The 21264-nt window shown below is 43.4% G+C and overlaps 1 protein-coding gene across 8 annotated transcripts in view; it reads left to right on the top strand.

The window, feature by feature from the left end:
* The window catches only part of TTLL11 (tubulin tyrosine ligase like 11), a 227167-nt gene that overhangs the window by 22384 nt on the left and 183519 nt on the right, over positions 1-21264 (top strand). The window lies entirely within an intron of this gene.

Genomic DNA, 21264 nt, shown 5'->3' with positions numbered 1-21264 from the left:
TGTCAGCTCTGCTGGTTTCCAGTGCTGGATGGTCTTTACCCCTCAGTTCTAAGGCAAGATTGTTGTCTACGTGGCCCTGGACTCCGGTTCAGTGTCCTCCCACACCGTTTATCAAACACTCCGCATGTGTTTTCTCAGCAAAGGAAGGTCATTTAAAGCACTTAATTTTATGGCATTATTATTGCTGACTCACTACCCTGACCCCCATTTCTCCAGCCTCTGAACTGGCATCACCTCAACTTGATGTCTCCTCTATTTTTCTGGAACTTGGGTTCGCTGCTTCCAGCTCCCAGGGAATCTATCACCTACAAACAAAAATGAGCTCATTAAAGCTCCCTCCCGCATACCCGGAGAAGCACATTGGAGTTCAGTCCGCTGGATACTGGCAAGGGACTTTTTTCACAGCATAGCTTAGAATCAATGCTTTGAGCCTATTAATCTCTTTTTATTTCATTTAATGTATCTTTATTAGCTCTTAGTTCCATATTAGCACCATCCCTTCTCTTGTTGGGCCATTGGTAGGAAAGAGTATAAAACCTAAATGTGATTTATTCCCACTAGGATGTTTAAACATTTTAACAGGTGTTAACAAAGGGCCACGTGGTGGAAGCTGCTCGGGCTGAGAGTGGGGGTGGGGGAATTGATAAGGGCCTGGCGATACCTGTTTGAGTTTTTTTAACCTACCAATAAGAATAAGACAAATGTAAAAGAAAGATATAACGGGCTTAGGCGACCTCCGGGGAAGACTGTGAACCCTGAAGTACTCAGCCAATGAGGAACCAGGGGAGGGACTCGCGCACTAGGAGATAAATTATTGGCACCAAACTCCCTGCCCACCAGACACCGGATCTTGCAAGACCGTTATTAAAGCTTCGCTCCGCTGTTCTCTTTGTCTCCGTGTCCACTTATTGAATTTGGACCAGTGAGTGTGCTTCTCACAGCTATAAATTAACTCTTGTTTCATTACTTATTAACAGACATTTGTTGAGGGCCTGATAGCACTGGGCCACCGCCTCTGTTATCTCACATACTCCTCAGAAATAACTCGGTGGAGGGGGTATTATATGCCCCCTTGGCAGCTGGGGAAAGCGAGGCTCAGAGAGGTTCATTAACCTGTCCATGTTTCATCTCTTAAGTGGTAGGTCTGGGATTTGAACGGTAACCTCTCCCAGATGAAAGCCAGGCTTGTGGTTTCTTGTTATCTTGCTTCTTGGTTTACTCTCCTCAATTAGTGATGACTCCCAAATCAGTAGCATGTTAGCTTTCTGGTGTGGGAATGGGTTTTGTTTTGCAGCAGTCACATAAAACATTCTGAAAGGACATTACTTAATCCAGAGTGAGAGCTAGTAAAAATCCATAGAAAATGTGGAAGGGGTTCATTTTTATTTGACTGGCTGGCGATTGATCTCTAGGTTTTTATTTTTTTCCCCATTCCTTTTCTCCATGTAGGGCTAAATTACCTTAAGGAGCTCCATCCAATTCTTAAGAATGTCCAGGAGATGGCAGTTAAGTAAACGCTTAGTATGTTGGTTTTAGGTTTTCTGAAGCCTTAACTCAGCATAAGAATCACCTGGGGCATTTGTTAAAATTTGACTTCCCAGTAGGGGTGGGACCTGGGGAGTCTTTATTTTTTTTTAAACAAGCCTCCTTAGGCAATTCTTAGGATCAGACTAGCTTTGGAAACAAAGTGTTATCACTGGGAATTAGGTCCTCTTTGTGGACTGTCCTCTTCAGATTTGAAGCACAGCTGGTCATGTATTGCAGTGGAGAGAACCTGAACCCTGGAATCAGAAAGCGTAGGATTCAAAACTCCAATCTGACCATCAGTTCTCTTGCCTCGGGCACACAGTGATTGTGTGCATCTGGAGACCTCTGCTGCCAGTTCCTCCGCCTGGAAACAGGAAATTGTTTTCCTTTCTCTTCCCACCTCCTTTTGCCTCCTCTGTCTTCTTACTCGGCAGCTCTCAAGGGGCACATTCCCTGAGTTCCCCCAAGCTGGGTCACTCACAGTTATTTTTGTAATAATTTATCAAGTGTCTATCATTGCACACTAGACTCTTGAGTCCCATGGAAGCAGGACCCAGGGCCCTTGTGCTTTATTATATGACCATAATGTTTACTATTTATTGTTTTTATTATTATGACTCTCATAAGTTTATATTGTTGTGGCCCAACGCCAGCACGGTATAGTATGAATGACCCCTGAGCTTTGTTTTCCTCATCTGTAAACACGGATGAATATGATCTATCCACAGGGGTAATAGGAGAGTGTAAACAAAATCGTGAGTGAGAGAGCAGCTGACATACATATAGTAGGCATCTCACACATGTTAGTTTTTGCCTTCTGTTAAAAAACAAAATTCAACTGAGTAAATTTGAAGATCTAATTGACTTTATTCAACCATTCATGAATCAGGCAGCATCCCATTTGGCAAATAGAAAGGGGTGCCAAGGAGTTGTACAAAATGGAAGGCTTTTATAGGCAGGAGGAGGGCATAAAAAGGAAGTTTCTAGCAAAGAGTGGATTTTTTCTGGCAAGGTCACCTTCCTCTGGGGAAAGGTAAGTGTCTACCAGACAGATGACCTCACCAGTGATGACCAGGTAATTCCAGACTTCTGGCTAAAGGTTACATTCTTGGGGGAGGCTGAAACTCCATTTTGGGCCTGTTGTTTCTTTTTATTATTTATTTATCTATTGATTGATTTACATTCTTAATTGAAGCATAGTTGACAGACATTATTTTAGTTTCAGGGGCACAACATAGAGATTCAACAATTATATGCATTATGTCGCCATGGTAAATCTAGTTAACATCTGTCTCCACACCGAGTTACTGCAGTATTACTGACTCTACTTCCCAAATGGTACTTTGCACCCCGATGTTTCTTTTTTTAACACTTTCTTTGGAGAACCTGAGCAGAATAGAGGATAACTGAGGCTTTTAAAGCTGTTTGCTTGATATAGTTATTCTAAGAAGTTTCTAGTATTTTTAAAACTTTAGGATTTAGTTTTCCTTTTTTCCCCCTCTAGTTCAGAGACTTCTTCCACCGGTCTTTTAACTTTGTTCTGGTGACCCATTTTGAGGTCTCTCATAATTTTACCCAATTTCCTATGGATAGCATATCTCTAAGTCTTCTTCATTCAGTTTGGTGTTGAGAATGAAAATGATATGATTGCACATTGAACTTAGTATTTTAAAAAGATCATGGGTGGTAAAATGGGTTTCAAAAGTAGCTTTATGAAATCTTTTTTTCTGGAATTCTTTAAAAGAGAATAAGAACAGTGACTTGTAAAGGTTTCTTCTAATTCTTTGACTGTGAGATCCAGGCTGTTATTAGATGAAGCTAATTCAGGATTTAATTTTGTTTCCGTCCCAGTTTGGAATAACTTTTGGATGTATGACTGCCATTCAGAATTAAAGTCCAGGAGAAGAGCTTGCTATTAATAATTCCTCTCTCCTACACACTGGCCAGTGGAGGCTGCCCCAGTGCTAGAGTGACCAGCTATCCTGGCTGGTTTGTCCTGAGGCAGTTCCCAGGGCACTAGACTTTCAGTTTTAAAACCTGGGCAGTCCTGGGAAAGCTGGGATGGAGTGGTTGGCTATCTGCTGAGTGTATAGAGTAGCCTGCTGCAGGAATTAGAGTACCAGTGAAGTAAGCATTAGCATGCTTTTCTGCTGTTTTAAAAAACACAGGGACCTGGAAATTAAAACTGCTTTTTTTATTTTGTGAAAGTTTTGAAAATTAATTTCACTTTTAAAGATACTAAACCAAATACAGGTGGTATTAAATAAATGTAACTGCTTTTGCACCATTTAAAAATTCAATGACAGTCATTTAGAAATGAAGGGTATTGTATTGTAAAACCCAGTCCTGTGTTTTCTGCATCTGAATAGCTACAACTAAGCAATTAATGTGACCCATTTTCTAGCATTAATCGTTTTCATTAATTGTTGTGAATAGTTTATCTTTGAAGTGTTTGTCTCTACTTACACATCAACAGTAGAACTGATATTGCCCTTGATGAATCTTGCAAATAGGTTCGTTTTGAAAGAAGGGCCTTAATTCCTGTAAATTATAGATGATCACTTAAGTCGCATAAAGTGAAAATTAAAATAATCTTAATATGTATTTGTGCCTATCTTATTCTCCAAAAGTAGGTAAAATGACTTTCAAAACTACATACATTGCTGTAAGTTTTTTAAAAAGTTTAGGTAAAAAATCAGAGCAAAGGAACAATAAAAATGAAACAGAGCAAGATGAAATTGGGGGAGAAGTTAGTGTCTAGAAATGCCTGACCTAAAAATCTTGCACAGCTTTTACGATGGGGTATAGACTTGGTTCTGAGCTTTCTAGTTACCAAGGAAAACCAGAAACATACTAGTTTTAGTCATGGTGCCTGTAAGATAAAATAAAAAATGTTGCTCAAGAGACATGTAGCTTTTCTTAGCACTGAAGGCTGGGAGAGATTTACCCAGAGGCCTTTATAGGAGCCCCCGTGTGATTGGCACCCTTCAACACCTTCTAATCAGTAAGTATCAAGGTTTTGCATGAGATGGCGCCCCTCAGTGCACTCTAAGGGTTTAACAACCAAGTGCCCGTAAGACTGTTTACTACGTATAAAACAGTGGACATTCCACTTGGGCTGTGCTTCAGTCTCCTGGCAAGCTCTCTCACACTCAGATTCCTGAGCCCACCTCTACTAAATTGGCATCTCTGTACTTTTGAAAAAGCTCCTGGATAATCCTGATAGAGAACGACTTACTTAGAGTTTTTAAAAAATAGATATTCAGGAATATCAATTTTTTGAGGAAATGCAAATGTCCAATAAACATTTGAAAAAAATTCAATCTCACTAGTATTGTCACGAATATGCAAATTTAAACAATGATGAGATACCATTTGCCATCGATTAGATTGGCAAAAATATTTAACAGTAGCTGGCAGAGTTGAAAATGTGCATACTCCGTGATCCAAACAATCTCGCTTCTAGAGAAATTCTTGCCCATGTGCACAGAGAACTACAATGAGTATGTTTATTGCAGTGTTCTTTGTAATGAGGAAAAATTGAAAAGCACCTGTCTTCCATCACTAGAGGGATGCATAAACCAATTTATGATGAGGGTTGAATTGTGTCCCCCTGAAAGGTACATCCTTGTCCTAACTGGTATCTGTGAGTAAGAACTTATCTGGAAATAGTCTTTGCAGATGTAAATTTACAGTGGATCATCTTTCAAAGCTTTCAGCAGGAAGCAACTCTCCCAACACCCTGATTGCAAATTTCTGGCATCCATAACTGTGAGAGAATAGATGTCTGTTGTTGTAAGCTACCCAGTTTGTGGTAATTTGTTATGGTAGCCCTAGGAATCTAACAAAATGGAGACCTTTCCCCAAAACCCAGCGACCTGGAAGAGGGTATAATTATGGGCTTCTCCCTCAACCAAGAGAATGGAAACATGGAACTAATCATCTTCCACCATGTCTTTTGTGCTGATTGGAGGCCAAAGGAGCTCTTGCCGACCATCTAGTCGAACTCCCCCATTTTAAAGATGAGGATGCCCAGACAAGGGAAGTGACTTGCCCAAGACCCTCTTGCCAATAAGGGACAAACTTGGATTGGAACCCAGACCTGTCTGACTCTGAATCCTGTGTGCTTTCCACTTCACTTGTGGCGCTGGCACTAGAGAATGTCTGATTCCATAGATCAGTGTGGCAGCATGGGTTAGAAGAGGGAGCTCGGGTGCTAGAATTGGAAGACTTGAGTTACAGTCTTTGGTCTCCCACACTCTGCCAGCATGTCAGGGAAAAGGTTATTAACTTTTAGCACTTAGATTTCTCTTCCTGACAGTGAGGCTAACATTTCCTCCCAGAGCACCTGAGTCTCTGGATTATAAGGCTCAAATGACATAACACATGTGAACAAGTCTTTATTAAACTGTAAATCACTATACAATTAGTAGTACCATTATCATCTAGTCTAGCCTCAGACTAGGAAAGTGCAAACCTAGAAAGTGTGCTAAGCAGAATTCTCAAATGACACTAATAACCCTCACATGTGTAAAATCTTCTTCCTTTGAGTGTGGGTGGGACTCATGGATATGGTGAGATATCACTTCCATGATTATGTTGCATTATATGGCAAAAGGGAGATTTCTCTGGGTGGGCCTGACCTAATCAGGTGAGCCCTTTGTCTGGCTGCAGAAGAGGAAGTCAGACAGTTGTGCTCCAGCTAGCCTGGAAGAAAGCACACATCCATGTTGGGAACTGGCTATGGGGCCCACTATGACAAGGAACTGCGGGTAGTCTCGAGTTACTGAGTGTGGTCCTTGGAAAGCAGCTGGAAGGAAAATTAGGACCTCAGTCCTACAGGTGCAAAGAGATGAATTCTTCCAGTGAGAATGGAAGATAACACTGAGCCCAAATGGGAACCACAGCCTGGGAGCTCCTTGATTTCAGCCTTGTGAAAACCTGAGCAGAGAACCCAGCTCTGCCATGGCAGACTTCTGACCTAAGGAGCTGTGAGCTAGTAAGTGGGTGTTCTCTGGAGCCACTAGGTTTAAGTTTATATGCAGAAATACAAAACTAATACAAAGAGATTAAAATTTCTTCCCTGGGTCATAGAGCCATTAAATGAACATGCCCGTATGACCTTCCAAGAAACTAAGCTTCTTGAAGGCTGGAGCTACATCTTACTGATCTGTGAAGTCAGACCGGCTGGATTTGTGCCCTGGTTGAACATTGAGGCAGATTACTTGTCTGTGCCTCAGTTTCCTCATCTGTAAAGTAAGTATGGTAATCGTACTCCCCCCTAGGATTGTTCGCAGTGTTGAGTGACTTAATACATGTGAAGTGCTTAGAATGATGCCTGCATCATTAAACACTCAGCAAATGTGGGGATGGTAGTTTTATTATATTTCAGCACTTAGCCCAGCAGCTAGCACATAATAGGCATTCAGTTCATGTTTGTTGGGTGGATGAATTAATGAATATGGACTGGAATCTTGGTCTCCTGATTGTTAATCTTACATGTACTAATCATTATTTGCACAGAATATGGATTTTCCCAAAACTAACTTTACTGATCCAATTTCTTCAGGAATGCTCCAGGACACCATTAAATCTATAACACTGTGAAAATGGGTGCTTAAACTAGTACCAGACTGCTTAAAATCTGTGCTCCGTGGAAGCTTACTGAAAGCCACGAGTAGGCTGGCTTTGCCTTAATAGACCATGTCAGCTGATCAGGGTGACATACACTCAATGCAATTGCCTAATTATCTGGTCGTCAGGGAAATGCCAGCTGCCATTGCCATCTGAGCTGGACCATCAATCAGTTTGTTCTTAGTTCATTAAGCAAATTAAAAGGTATTGCTTAAATACTTAGTAGAAGAATAACAACTCTCATCTCAAGGAACTGGTGAAGGCAGTGTTTTCACCACAGCTCTTGGCTGTGTTGAGCTGTGAAAAATGAGAAGATTTGAACTTAACAATATAGTTCAACATCAGCAACAAAAAGACTCTAAAATTTTATAAGGGTGTCCATACACTCTCAGTCCTGATCCCACCGTTACTGTGGATAATGCCTTTCTAAATTCTAAACAGTTAGCTGGGTTCTAGCTGTGAACTAGCCTATCGTTCTTGAACTGGCACTGGGGGGATACATTTCCTTTCCCACAGTTGCCTTGTTCACCTGCAGAGTTATTATCAAATCCTGGGCTGGAGAAATGAATGACCAAAGTCTGCACATTCCGCGTTATGCTGGAGTGGTTTCATGTTAAGATTTGTTTTGAGGCTTACGGAGTCTGGTTCCACTCAGTTTCCCTTCTGCTGCAAAACCCCATAGTCATGCTGGATTCCCTCCACACTAAGCTACATGCCATTCATTCTTCTCGTATCAATTACCTGCCACTCCCTCCCAGGCAATGGATCAGGTACCCAGAATACAGAGATAATTAAGATGTTGTTCCTTCCCTGGAGAGACATGCCCACTTGTGCTCCCATGCCTTTGCACACAGGGCTCCTCCAGCCTAGGCTACCTCCCTGGCTTCTGGGTTTGATAAATTCCAGCTTATCTTTCAAGTTTCTACCAAAGCACATCTTTTCCCTCAGAAGAATAACTCACTCACACCCTGCTTCATGCTCCCATAGCCCTCTGACTCTCATGTGCAGGAGTGTTTGCCACTTTACAATGTCATTTATTTACAAGTTCACATCCTAACAACAGGGACTGTGCCTGATTCTTCTCTAAATCCCCAGTGGCTGACATCGGGTTGATAGAAATAATGTTTATTTGAATGAAAGACTAAATTAACAAAAGAGTAAAGCTATTCTTATCTAAGTTATGTAGGAGGGTAGAGGTGGAAATGGAACCAGAGAATAAATGTGCTTGTCTAATATCTCTGTTACCAGCAGGGGGAGAGTTTATAAATACCCCAACATGTAAGCCTTTAGGTTCTGTGGGTTAGTTCTGTGGGTTCTGTGGTCTGAAAGGCCAAAGAGAGGCTCAGGGTCTTTCTGAGTGACGTCTCAAATATATAAGGAGCTGTTTTACTTCAAGTGAGAGTGCTTATGATCTTGATTAAGTTGAATCATGTCACCTTAATGGCCGGCTAACTTCTTATTTCCCCTTGAGTACTTTGTCATCTCTTGCTCTGTTTGGGGGGAGATTGAGGGGTGGGGATAGTTATTTATTCACGGGACATGATTCTGGACCCCTTTCAATGGATGGAGAGTGTAGTTATTTGTCCCTGGCCCCCACCGTCTAGGACTGCTGGGGAGGAGTCCCCTTCTATCACTGACCCTAGCCCTTTGTTTTTCTTTCTCAGTAACCACTCCAAAAATGCGCCCACTCTTTCCTTAGTGCTGCCCTTATGGCTCCGAATTGGCATTTCTTGCCTTGACCTCTCTCCACTCCAACTCTTGTATTTCTAATCCCTGTGAGATAGATCCAGTTAAACCTCAAGCTCAGGCCTTTGCAAGTTAACTCTTTCTCTCCCAGCTGTATTCCATTTCCTTTGGCTATTCCATTTGTGGCTCTATAGGCACTGAAATCAGCAGGAGGGGTTAGGACAGGCAGAGACCCCTCAGGCAGAAGTCCTTGATCAGAGTACTTTGGCAGAGGCGGTTCAGCACTCTGGAGAGATCCCTGCCTCCAGGCCTGCCCCGCCCCTTCCCCTGCCCACACTCCCCAGCCTTGGTATCCACCTCCTTGTCATTGGAGTTCTGTGCCTGTTTGAGGAACGTCATTCATTTCTTCTTGGCTTAGTTCTCTGGGGACTGAGGACTCAGTGGCGCTGGAATCTGTACCTCGCTCTGCTGCTTACGGGATCACATTGCCACAGAGTCAGCTCATTGCTCTGGGCCTTGGTTTCTTCATCTGTAAAGGGGGATGGCGCTATATCTGCCTACCTGATGGTGCCTTTGTGTGGGTGAATTGAGATAGCCTGTGTAAAATACAGAGCACATAAAAGAAACTCAATGAATGGTAACCACAATTTTTATTATTATAGAAATTACTTATACAATCATATTAATTCTTCTTAATAATACATGATGGTGTGGTTTGAGTCTCTCATGGCAGTGGCATGTCTCTGAGAGATTACAGGCTGGTTTTAGGGACCAGGAGGAGCAAATGAATTTGGGGGGCAGAGAGCATCCTCCTTAGTAAGTCCTCTAGGAAACTCCATCTGTATCCCTTGGGCATATTAGTAAGACAGCACTGGGTGCTGTAAGGTCAGCACGAATCATAACCAATTGTCAGAAAAGAAGAGCAAGTCCTTGCAGATTTGCAAAATGGAAAATAATCTGCATGTGGCAAATAGGGGTGGGGCGGGGAATGGGCCCTGAGAGATGCAATAGTGCCCAAGGCGGTACAGCAAGTTAGTGGCCACAGACAGAGGAGACTGGATCTCTGGGCTCCAGCTGGTCTTTGCATCTGCTGTTGCTTCCTCCTGTAGGAACCCCTTTCCCTGTGTAGTCTGGGCAACTTCTGTTTTTCTCATCAAGAGCCAGCTCAAAGGACATCTACCCCTCTGAGCCTTGGTTGCGTCTTCTGTGAAATGGGGCTATGATGCCTATTCATAAGGGAATGTGGAGAGTAAATGTGGCAGTGTGGGTAACGAGCTTAGCTTGGGCAGGCGTATAGTAGCTGCTTAGTGTGATGGTGGCTCCAAGCATCCCAATGGTCTGTTTATGTGTCTGACTCAGCCGCTGCGCTATGAGCTCTTTGAAGGTAAGGGCTGTTTCATTTATCCTCTACTTTTACCTCTTCGGCTTTGTCTCCCACCCCTATCCTTCTGCTGCTACATGTGGAGCCTCTCAGCATTCCCTGGGCATACCGCCTGGCGCAAACGCACGGCTTGCTTGCGTGGTGAGTGAATGAACTGATGACCAGCTTCCTGGTGGGAGTTGCCATTGTGGAAAGTACTGGAATGGCCTGGTGTCTGGTTCACTGGGGCTTAGCTGCCCCTAAGAGGTATCAGGAATGACTTGGGAAAAGTTTGATAATCCTGGGTGGGGGGAAAGTGCTGCTGAAATGGAAACCCGATTTGCTTTGTTTCCATTTCAGCTAATAAAACACATTTAAAGTTTTGATGTGGAAGAAACTGGGTAATTAGAGGCCTAGTGGTGAATTGATATAATTTACTCACGGTAGAGAACAGGGAGAGTATTGCTGGTAATGTAGGGGAGGAAAAATAAATTTCCCTCTATCTTTTTAGGTTCTTGGCTGAGACACCCCCCCTGTAATAAAAGAGAGATTAACAGGAGAAAAACAAATTTAATGAATTTCATTTGGGGGTGTGGGGGCAAAGATATGAGGCCCAAAGAAGTGACCAAAGCAGGCAGCTTTTTTACCTTTTTGACAAGAAAACAATGAATTTGTGAAGAACTGACAAGACAAAGGAGTTCAAGCTTGGGTAGTAAATTAGAGAGGAAACAGCAGTGTTTACATGGCCTCCTGGGCCTCCCTGGTGATGAAGACGCCTCCATTCCTGCTGGCCCAGGGAGCGTGCCTCTCACAGGGGAGATTTATTTCTTGCTTTTGGGGAGACAAAGGACGGTCAGAGTGTCCTCGCTTTGTCTGTTGCTTATGTACTTTAATTCAAAATAACATGCTAGAGTGGCATGTTTGGGGGCAGCCTGCCCTGAACCCCATCAATAATTTTGCGGAGCATGATGGAGTTAATTTATAATTTATAATTGGTATTGGAACTCTTTTCCAGAGGCTGAAGGAATGGAGTGCGAGTCGTTCAACGTGGTTATTTTGTTGTTTGTGTCACCCTCACGGATTGGAAAGTGGAAAAAAAAAACATGGTGCCAAATTGGTATCTAATCTTCTCAGAGCTATCTGCTAAATAAACGGGAATTTTAATTAAAACTGCAAGCCAAGAGGTAAATCACTTTGGAAGTCTGTGAAGTTTTTCTTTTTCTCTTGCCTAGTGTAATTGTTACTAATAGAGATTCTTTGCGGGTGGGAAATTAGACACCAGAATAAATAACCAGGGGAGATTGCTGTGAGATTATGAAAGGGGCAAGGTTATATTTCCCTCCTGCTGACTTGGGCTCTTTTCCTGAGTTCCACTGTTTGGTAACAATTTTGATCTTTAGAAGTACTGTGATCAGAAGCAGAAGCAAGGTGGTCAACAGGCCCCATCCCAGCTCCTCCAGCTTTTATTCATATGAGTCAAGTATAATGAATGAGTTTAATAAAAAAAAAAAAAATACAACATGCTTTAGTGATTAACTCAGTGAACAATGAATGGTGTGCTTACCCAGAGTATGAAGAAGTGAACAGAACAGGAAACTTCATAGATCAAAGAATTGCTGCTTTCCAGCAAATGGTTGTTAATTACTTATCCTCGCTGTATTTATTGGCTCTATTAGAGGATAAGTAATTATTGTCTTCCGGGGAAACCCATGGGAGCCAGACGGCGCCTTTATTAAATTGGAAGGCTCCTCAGAGTGCTCGTTATCCCTGTGGGATCCTCTCTGTTCAGTCTCCAACGACTGGGAGCGTGGAGCAGTGAGACAAGAGCTTCAGCCCTTGGGCAGAAGAGGTGGGGCTTCTTTGGAGTACGTGGGCTGTCGAGCAGTTCTTACCACCAAACTGGTGATGTGCGCTTGCTCTTTCTTCCATGCCTTCCCCTCCCCTGCCCACAAAGCCTTCTCTGTCTCTGTGCCTCACACCACCACCCCGCCCTCACCCCCCATCCTCTTCCCCCCAGCCTTGGCCGACTCCCTTGTGGTCTGGCTGCCCTCAGCCTTTATCTCCTCTTCATTCTCCATTCTCGCCAGGTGTGGCACAGCCCTGCTTGAGCGCTGCCCTCGGCTCCCCTGCACACGTAGAATCAAGTGCAAGCTACCCAGCTTGCCCTGGGAGCCCTTGGAGGTCTGTCTGGGCCCTGTGGGCCTTCCCATCCGTGTCTCCCTCTTCACCCCAGGCTCCAGACGCATGAAACGTCGTGTGCTCTCCCAGGCTCCCTGCACACACTCTTCCCTGGCCAGATTGCCCCTTCTCTTCATCTCTGCCTGGCAAACACCTACTTCAAACCCAGCTCTGATGGCCCCTCCTGGGTTAAGCCCTTCTCACCAGCAGCAGAAACAAGCACCTCTCCTGGGCGCTCACGTGGCTGTTTGTTACAGAGATAACACACCTGCGTGTATCCCCAGGCTGGCTCCCTGAATCCCTGCAGTGAGGTTTGGTTCTCTATTGGTTTTCAAGAGGTGGATTTGTGGAGAGCCAGCCGCTGCTCTCTCTACCTCGCTTGGATGTCTGGGGATGCTTCCTCTCTGCCTCCACACGGTGGGACTTCATTAGGTTGGAGACCCACCCAGGAGATGTGTTTGCAGTGCTCTGTGACGGGACTAGCATGGACCCTCTTATGTTCCAGGCCACTCCATGCTTTCACTTACAGAGCTGTTTTTAATCTTCATGATATGCCCTGTGAGGAGGCTCGGCTAGTCCCCTTTCTCAGATGATGAGACCAAGGACCTTAGTAGTTGGCAGGGCTGAGATTTGAATCCAGGTTCTTGAACGCAAGTCAAGGAGCTTTTGTGCAAGATGGGTTTTCCCCGGAGGTTAAGTGTGTGCCCAGGAAGACCTACATGGCTCAGATGCCCTGGATGAAACTTGCGCACATTTAACCATATGCACCTAGAAAGCACCCCTGTCCACCAGCAACTTTGGGCAATATCTTACCAGCCAAAAGGTATGGGATGAAGGGTGGTGGGAGGATAACGAGAGTGAGCAACAGAGTGGGTAAGCTGTCCTCTCGCCGCCAGGTTTTGCTACGCTTGCATTTGGCAGACAGAACCGTGTTCTGTCAGGTCACACCCTTCATGATTTGATGGACTTTCACCAGTATTTTCTTTGTCTGCTTGCTTCCTTGATTGACAAAGAGCACTGTTTTTAGTCCACCCTTGATGGGGAATTGCTCAGTCCTTTCCTTGTGTCAACTGGCTTTCTCTGGACTATTCTGTGCTACTATCTGAGAGACACAGAGACAGACAGCTGAGGACTCTGGCGCAGGGTCCTTCACAGCCATCAAGCTGTGGGCCAGGGCTACAGTCTCCGAAGACTTGACTGGGGCTGAAGGGCTTCCTTCTCCTAAAGATATCTTATAATCGGGAGGGACATCCCATCACTTCTGCTGTAGCTATGGGCTCCATAGCCTGAGCCTGTGACATGTGGGAGAAGACTGCACAGGGTGTGAATTCCAGAAGGCAGGGATCATGGGAAGCCATCTGAGAGGAAACCACAGATGGGTGGGAGGGGAGAGGGCAGAAAGAAGACGGGAAGGTGTCTGCCCTGAAGCCTTCTGTCTGGTGGGGAGGCAGTCCTGTAAACATAAATAGCCTGCAAGGCAGTGACTGTGCTGCAGGCACCAACAAAGTGCAGAGGGAGCCCTGGAGAGAAATCTGTTAACGCTGCCTGGGGGCATCACTGAGGTTTCCCAAGTGCAGGTGCTGGCCGTGTGCTTATTCAAGAGCTGTCCTCAGGATGCTTGATCCTTGGTTGGCGTCTTTTTTAATTGAAGTTACTCATGTTACTCATTGGGGTGATTTCCTTGGACATTGAAAATAATAACCTACCTATCTAACAGCAATTCACTGCTTACAAAGCAGTCTCTGGTGCATTGTTTGAGTCCACTTAACAGTTTTCGTTGCTGTTGTCTTCCTGTGTTGCAGATTAGCTGCTGAGGCTCAGTGTGTCAATATCTCTGGGTTTGGGGTGGTGGTCTGGGCTTCAGCCAGGGTCTTTCTACTTCATGCATGGTACTCTGGCCACCACACCTTCCTTGTGTTCCCCCTGAGTGCTTTGGGCCCTCATTTTAAAGCAGCAATTTGGGTTAATTTCCCCCTGGAGATGCATTTCACATATGCTTGCCCATATCAAAGCTTATTTGCCACTTTTATGCTCGATCACTTGAAAGATTCTTCTGTTCATGAAGAAGCTTTATGAAGAAAACCATTCACAAAGTATAGAAATGTGCGTTGTGCTTTCATCAATATTCACTGTGAAATTTCATTTTGTAAAAGTCCCTCGGGGGGTTTGCACTTGCTCTTTGGTCCATTAGAAGAGGGACCTGAGCATCAGTTCCTTAAGCACAAATATGCTCAAAAGATCCTTAATGGTTTCAGGTTTTGTTTTGAGCCTGGCTATTTTGCAAATTTGTTTTAGTCCCTCTGGGCAAGAGGGAAAAAGATTTAGGGTCCACACAGATCTATCTGCTGAGGGGGGAACCTCCTTTGTGGCCTTGGTGGTAGCATGTGGGGCAGGGGTAGGTTAGTTACTATAGTTCATGTGTGACAAACAAATACCACTATAGTGAGCCGTTCATATCAGCTGTGTGTAGTGGTTAAGTGCTTGGGCCTTGGGATCGGGCAGACCTGGAGTTGATCCTGACTCTGTCCTTACCAGCTCTATGGCCCTGGAAAGTTATTTATTCTCTCAAAGCCCTGGTTTCTGTAAATAGGATTAATAATTGCACCTCTCTTGTAAGGTTGTTGTAGGATTAAATGAGATTATATAGGTAATGTGTTTAACACAGAGACATAGTAATAAGCATATATAGCTGTTAACTTTGATGATGATGAAGACAATGTATTGGAGTGGCCACTGTTCATAAGCCCCTTTATTCATGTGTATATTCATGAAACCTGCAGATGTTGCTAAGAATGGTGTCTGCGAACAGCTAGAGGCTTCAGGGGGGTCTTTGAATCTCCTAAAATCATATGGAAAATTTTGTGCACGCTTGTGTTTTTCTAGAGAGAATCTCCACATGATTCTTGACCCCAAAAAGGTCATAAATAAAGTCGATGATGTGCTGAAGACCTGCTGTCAGGGATACACAAATGATGACGAGACTGTCTTCATCTTTGAAGAGGTCACAGGGTGTTGAGGCGGACAGACTTACAGATGAGATGTGGCGGGACAGCCTGTGAAGGGTGTCAGTGATGGAGGCCTCTTAGAAGGGAGGGTTGGTGAGACAGCTTCGTAGAAGAAGGGAGCGGATGGTCAAGCTGAGTCAGAAGATCCCAGGCAGGACTGACATGTAGGAACCCAGGCCTCAAAACAGCAAGAGGCTGCATACTTCCATATCCAAAGAACCCTGGCGGTGCCCAAGCAGGGCCCAAGGTGTGAGAGGCCCAACCTGAGGCAAGCAGGCTGGCAGAGGGCAGTTTGGGAAGAGCCCTTCAGGCCAGGCATGGAGCTCAGACTTGCTCCTGTGGCCCACGGGAGGGTTCTGAACAGTGGAAGCAAAGGAGCGACATAGTCAGAGCTGTGTGTTGTTTTTTTTTAAAAAAACATCCCTCTATGTGTAGGGCGACCATGGCAGAAGCGGGGGAAGGTTGGGGAGGAGGCTGGTTGGTTCTCATCCAGCTGAGAGGTGAGGCCACAAACTAAGGCAGTGGCAGTGGGTATTAAGGAAGGAGAGGAAACTAAAAAATATATTAGGAAAGAAACCAGAAGTCTTGCTGACCAGTTGGATGCTGGGGAGGGAGAGTGAGGCATGGTGTTATGGGTGGTTCTCAGGACAGGGCTTCTAATTTTCCTGTGGGCCTAGGATCCTTGCGGCACCTGGTTAGACGCCACTGGAGACCTGTGACAAGTATGTCAACTTGTCCCCAGCCCTAGAAATTCATAGCGGGAAGAGGGAGATGAGGGTTACATGTGAAACGCATAGCAGTGCCCCCAGGGTGTAAGCCTGGTCAGAGCTGCGGGGATCAGGGACCACCGTGGGCTGCAGGGGCCGGAAAGCTCCCCGGCTCAGCGCTGTCTAGTGGGCAATGTTAGCTTCCGACAGCCTCACCTCCCAGCCACACTCACTCTGTTCGCCTCTCCCTACTCTTGAAACACTTTCCCCCGGCCTCCGATGGCTCACGCTCCCTCTCTCTCTGGCCCCTCTCAGTCTGCTCAGTGGGCTCATCCTCCCTGCTCGCGACGCACTGTTTCTGTGTCCGTCCCTGGAGTACAGCCCTGCACGACTGCTGACTGCTTCTGCCTGAGTCTTCAGCCTTATCTCACACTACTTCCCTCTTGTCCTCTGCTCCGGCCGCTCTGGCCTGCCTGCAGGCTTCCGAGCGTGCGTGGTCAGCCCAACCTCTGGGCTTTTACGTGATCTGTTCTCTCTGCCTGGAACGCTCTTCTTCATCTTCTACCTGTTCTTCCTTCCAATCTCAGCTCAAATAGCCCTTTCTCAGGAATAGGGTGACTGTCTAATTTGCTGCAAACTGGAATACATATGGGGCCCGGGGAGTCTGAGAAGGATTTGCCAATTTTCAGTTGCCGCATGAAAATCCCCGGAGCATTCCAGGCTACAGAGAGCTCAGAGTAGGGCCATCGCCGCCCCTTGGCCTCAGGGGGCTTAACAGTTTTTTGTTATTGTTTTATTGTGGTAAAATATACAGAACATAAAACTTACCACCTTCACTATTTTTAGTGTGCAGTTCAGTGCTATCAAGTACATTCACAACCATCACCATTATCCATCTCCAGAACCTTTTCATCTTCCCAACTAAAATTCTGTACCCGTTAAACAAATGACTGAATTTTTCCCTCCCACCAGCCCCTAGAAACCACTGCTCTACTTTCTGTCTCTGTGAACTTGACTCCTCTAGCTACCTCATGTAAGTGGAAACATTCAGTATTTTTCCTTTTGTGTCTGCCTTATTTCACGTCACATATTTTCAGGGTTCATCCATGTTGTAGCAGTTGTCAAAATTTTATTCCTTCTTAAGGCTGAGCAACATTACAGTGTATACATCACATTTTGTTTACCTGCTGGTGGACAGTCAGTAGACGTTTGGGCTGTTTCCATCTTTTGACTGTGTGAATAATATTGTTCTGAACGTTTGTGAACCAATATCTGTTTGAGTCCCGGATTTCAGTTCTTTTAGGCATATGCCCAGAAGTTATCCCAGATCCCGGAACTGCTGGATCATGCAAGGAATTTTATTTTCCACAGTAGCTTTTTATCTTCCCAAAGCACGAGAGTTCTGATTTCTCTACATCCTCATCAACACTTACTTCCTTACTATTAATGTTTTTTATAGTAGCCATCCTAATGGGTATGAAGTGGTGTCTCATTGTGGTTTTGATTTGCATTTTCCTAATGATTAGTGGTGTTGAGCATCTTTTCATGTGCTTATTAGCCATCTGTATATTTTCCTTGGAGAAATATCTATACAAGCCTTTTGCTTATTTTAAAATTGTGTTTTCTTGGTAAGTTGTAGGAGTTTTTAAGATATATTCTGAATATTAATCCCTTAACATATATATGATTTTCAGATATCTTCTCCCCTTCCATGGGTTTCCTTTCATTCTATTGACCCAGTGCTCTTTGATGCAGAAAAGGCTTTAATCTTGATGTTCAGTTTATTAATTTTTTTCTCTGGTTGCCTATGCTTTTGGTGTCATATCCAAGAAATCATTGCCCAGTTGAAAGTCATGAAGCTTATCTCTTGTATTTTCTTCAAAGAGTTTAATAGTTTAGCTAATCTAAATGGTCTTTGACCCATTTTTAGTTAATTTTTGCATAAGCTAAGGGTCCAATGTCATTCTTTTTTGCATATGGCTATCCAGTTTTTCCAAAACAAGTTGCTGAAAGGCATGTCTTTTCCCCATTGAACAGTCTTGTCATCCTTGTCAAAAATCATTTGACCAAATATCAAGAGTTTGTTTCTGGGTTCTCTATCCTATTCCATTGGTCTATATGTCTGTCTTTTTACCAGCAGCGTGCTGGTTTTTATTAATTTATTTTTATTATTATTTTTATTTTGAACTCTTTTAGGTCATAGCAAAGTCGAGCAGAAGAAACAGAGGTTTCCTGTATATTCACTGCCTCTGCATAGGCCCAGCCTACCCCACTATCAAAATTCCACATCAGAATGGCACATTTGTTATAACTGACGAACTTATATTGACACATCATTATCACCCCAAATCCACACTTATTATTAGGGTTCACTCTTGGTATATGTTCTGTGGGTTTAGACAAATGCGTAATAGCATGTGTCCACCATTATATCCTAAACAGTAGTTTCACTGCCCTCAGGTTCCTCTGTGTCCTACCTATTCATCCCTACCTGACCCCTTACTCCTGGAAACCACATATCTTTTTACTGTAGTTTTGCCTTTTCCAGAATGTCACATAGATGGAATCATACAGTAAGTAGCTTTTTCAAGTGGGCTGTTTCACTTAGAAATACACATTTAAGATCCTTCCTTGTCTTTTCAAGGCTTGATAACTCATTACTTTTTAGTGCTGAGTAATATTCCATTGTCTGGTTCTACCATAATGTATTCATCCATTCACCTACTAGAGGACATCTTGATTGCTTCCAAGTTTTGGCAATCACAAATAAAGATGCTATAAACATTCATGTACACTTTTTTGTGGACATAAATTTTCAGTTCATTTGGGTAAGTATCAAGGAGCATAATTGCTGGATCATATGGTGAGAGTATGTTTAGTTTTGTAAGAAACTGCCAAACTCATCCACAGTGGCTGTGCCATATTGTGTTCCCACCAGCAATGAATAGAGAGTTCCTATTGTTCCATATCCTTGCCAGCATTTGGTGTTGTTTGTTTTGGATTTTGGCTACCCTAATAAGTGTGTAGTGGTGTATCTCATTGTTTTATGCACTGTTTTGATTACTAGAGCTCTGTTATAAGTTTTATCATTAGGAAGTATGATACCTCCAACACTGTTCTTTCTTTTTGAGATTGTTTTGGCTATTTGGGGTTCCTTGAGTTGCCATATGAATTTTAGGATGAATTTTTCTACTTCTGAAAAAAAAAAAAGCTTTGGGATTTTTGTAGGGATTGTATTGAATTTGTAGATTTCTTTTTAGTACTGACATTTTAACAATATAAAGTCTTCTAATGCATGAACATGGGATATCTTTCTACTTATGTGTGTTTTTAATTTCTTCAGCAACATTTTGTAGTTTTCAGTGTATAAGTCTTTTGCTTCTTTGGGTAAGTCAATTCCTAAGTATTTTATTCTTTTTGATGGTGGTGTAAATTGAATTATTTTCTTAATTCTGTTCTTGGACTGTTCATAGTATATAAAAAAACAACTGATTTTTGTATACTGATTTTGTATTCTACAACTTTGCTGATTTCATTTATTATTTCTAACAGTTCTGTGTGTTTGCATGTGTGTGTAACCTTTAGGGTTTTCTATATAAAAATCACATCATCTTCCAACAGAGATAATCTTACATCTTTCTTCTCAGTTTGGATGCCTCTTATTTCTTTTTCTTGCCTATTGCTCTGGCTAGAACTTCCAATACTATGTTGAATAGAAGTAGGCATCTTTGTCTATTTTCTGATCTTAGAGGAAAAGCTTTCAGTCTTTCACCATTGACTGTGATGTTAGCTGCTTAAGCAGTTTCTAGAAAGATCTTAAAAAGAGGTGAGATTATGAAGTTCTGGGCCCTCTTTAAAATTGTGTTCTTAGCACCTAGCATGTGGCCTGGCACATAACAAATGAATGGATTCTTAAAAGGGCAGTTTTTCAAAACTGAATGAACTAAAGGCATTTCTCAATGAGGGTTGACTGGGGATTCATGAGGGTAGCATGGATTGAAAGGCAGCCATAAGGGTGGTAAGGAGTCCTCAGTTGTCGACTGACATGGAGCAGGTGTTGCTCCCATATTTCAGGCTTGGATCTTGGTAAACTTCGGTTGGATAGTCTGCTTTAGAGAAACCTCCCTGGTTAAGTTATTTTTTCCTTCTCTATATTAGTACTTAACAGCTGTAAGAAAATAACCTATGTTGTATCTCTTTGTATTTGTGACTACTAAATTAATAACTTCAGCCCATTGGATGCAAAGTAAATAAGTGAAATGCTGTAAATTATAGATAGAAGTTGTTAATGCTAATAGTGTGCGTAACATATGCCTCACTTTGGCACAGCTCTGGAATAATGTGAATGATTTAAAGGGCTTGAGTCTGTTTGCCTTCATTCTAATTTGGAATAGTTGGAAAGCATTGAGTCACCACCATCCCATTAGTAATGCTGTGTTCTGCCTTTGCAATTTGGCCCTCTCAACTTGGAGTAGATAAAAACTCTGATTAACTATAGTCTTAGAATTGGAAAATCAAATGATTTTATTTAATGTGTTGGCATTTCTCTTCATTTGGACCTTTAACACATAGGTTCTAAATATGAGCTAACACATCTTCACTTTTTTCCTTTAACAAGGGACATCTGAGTTACAGATTCAAAAATTACATTCTCTAAATGAAGCCCTTATTGAGGACTTTGAGAGGCAGCAGGGTGTGCTGGAAAAAGCAGGTCCTTTGGTCTCATTGAGGGATTTTCTGGTTGCAAATAACGGAACTGTGCAGCTTTTACATGCTCTGAAAGGATACGAGGCTGTCTTGCAGGATCCAAGGGCTCAGGAGGGTCTGGCCTTTGGATCTGGAAGCCCTAGAAACTGAGGTCAGTCAGTCTGTGTATCAGGGCCACTTGGTCCCATCTCTACTTCTCTCTCTGCATCTGCTCTTTTCTTTGCTCTCAGCAGACTGGCTGCCTTTTCTTCTCTGCACATAAAGCCAAGCAAGCACAGCTGCCCGGCTCAAGCTTTTTATCACTTCCAGTTCAAGGGCCAGCAGAGGCTGCCTGGCATCTCTCATTTCCAAGTTCCTGGAAGAGAAAATCTGGTTATCTCATCTTGAGTCAGATGGCCATTCCTGGTTTGTTCATTTATTCATTCAAGAAGTCTTTATTGAATGCCAGGAACTGTTTTAG

Source organism: Manis pentadactyla, chromosome 3 (assembly GCF_030020395.1).
Source record: "Manis pentadactyla isolate mManPen7 chromosome 3, mManPen7.hap1, whole genome shotgun sequence".
Classification (NCBI taxonomy): Eukaryota; Metazoa; Chordata; class Mammalia; order Pholidota; family Manidae; genus Manis; species Manis pentadactyla.
Note: the sequence above shows the minus strand (reverse complement) of the source record. Positions and strands in the feature narration are given on the sequence as shown.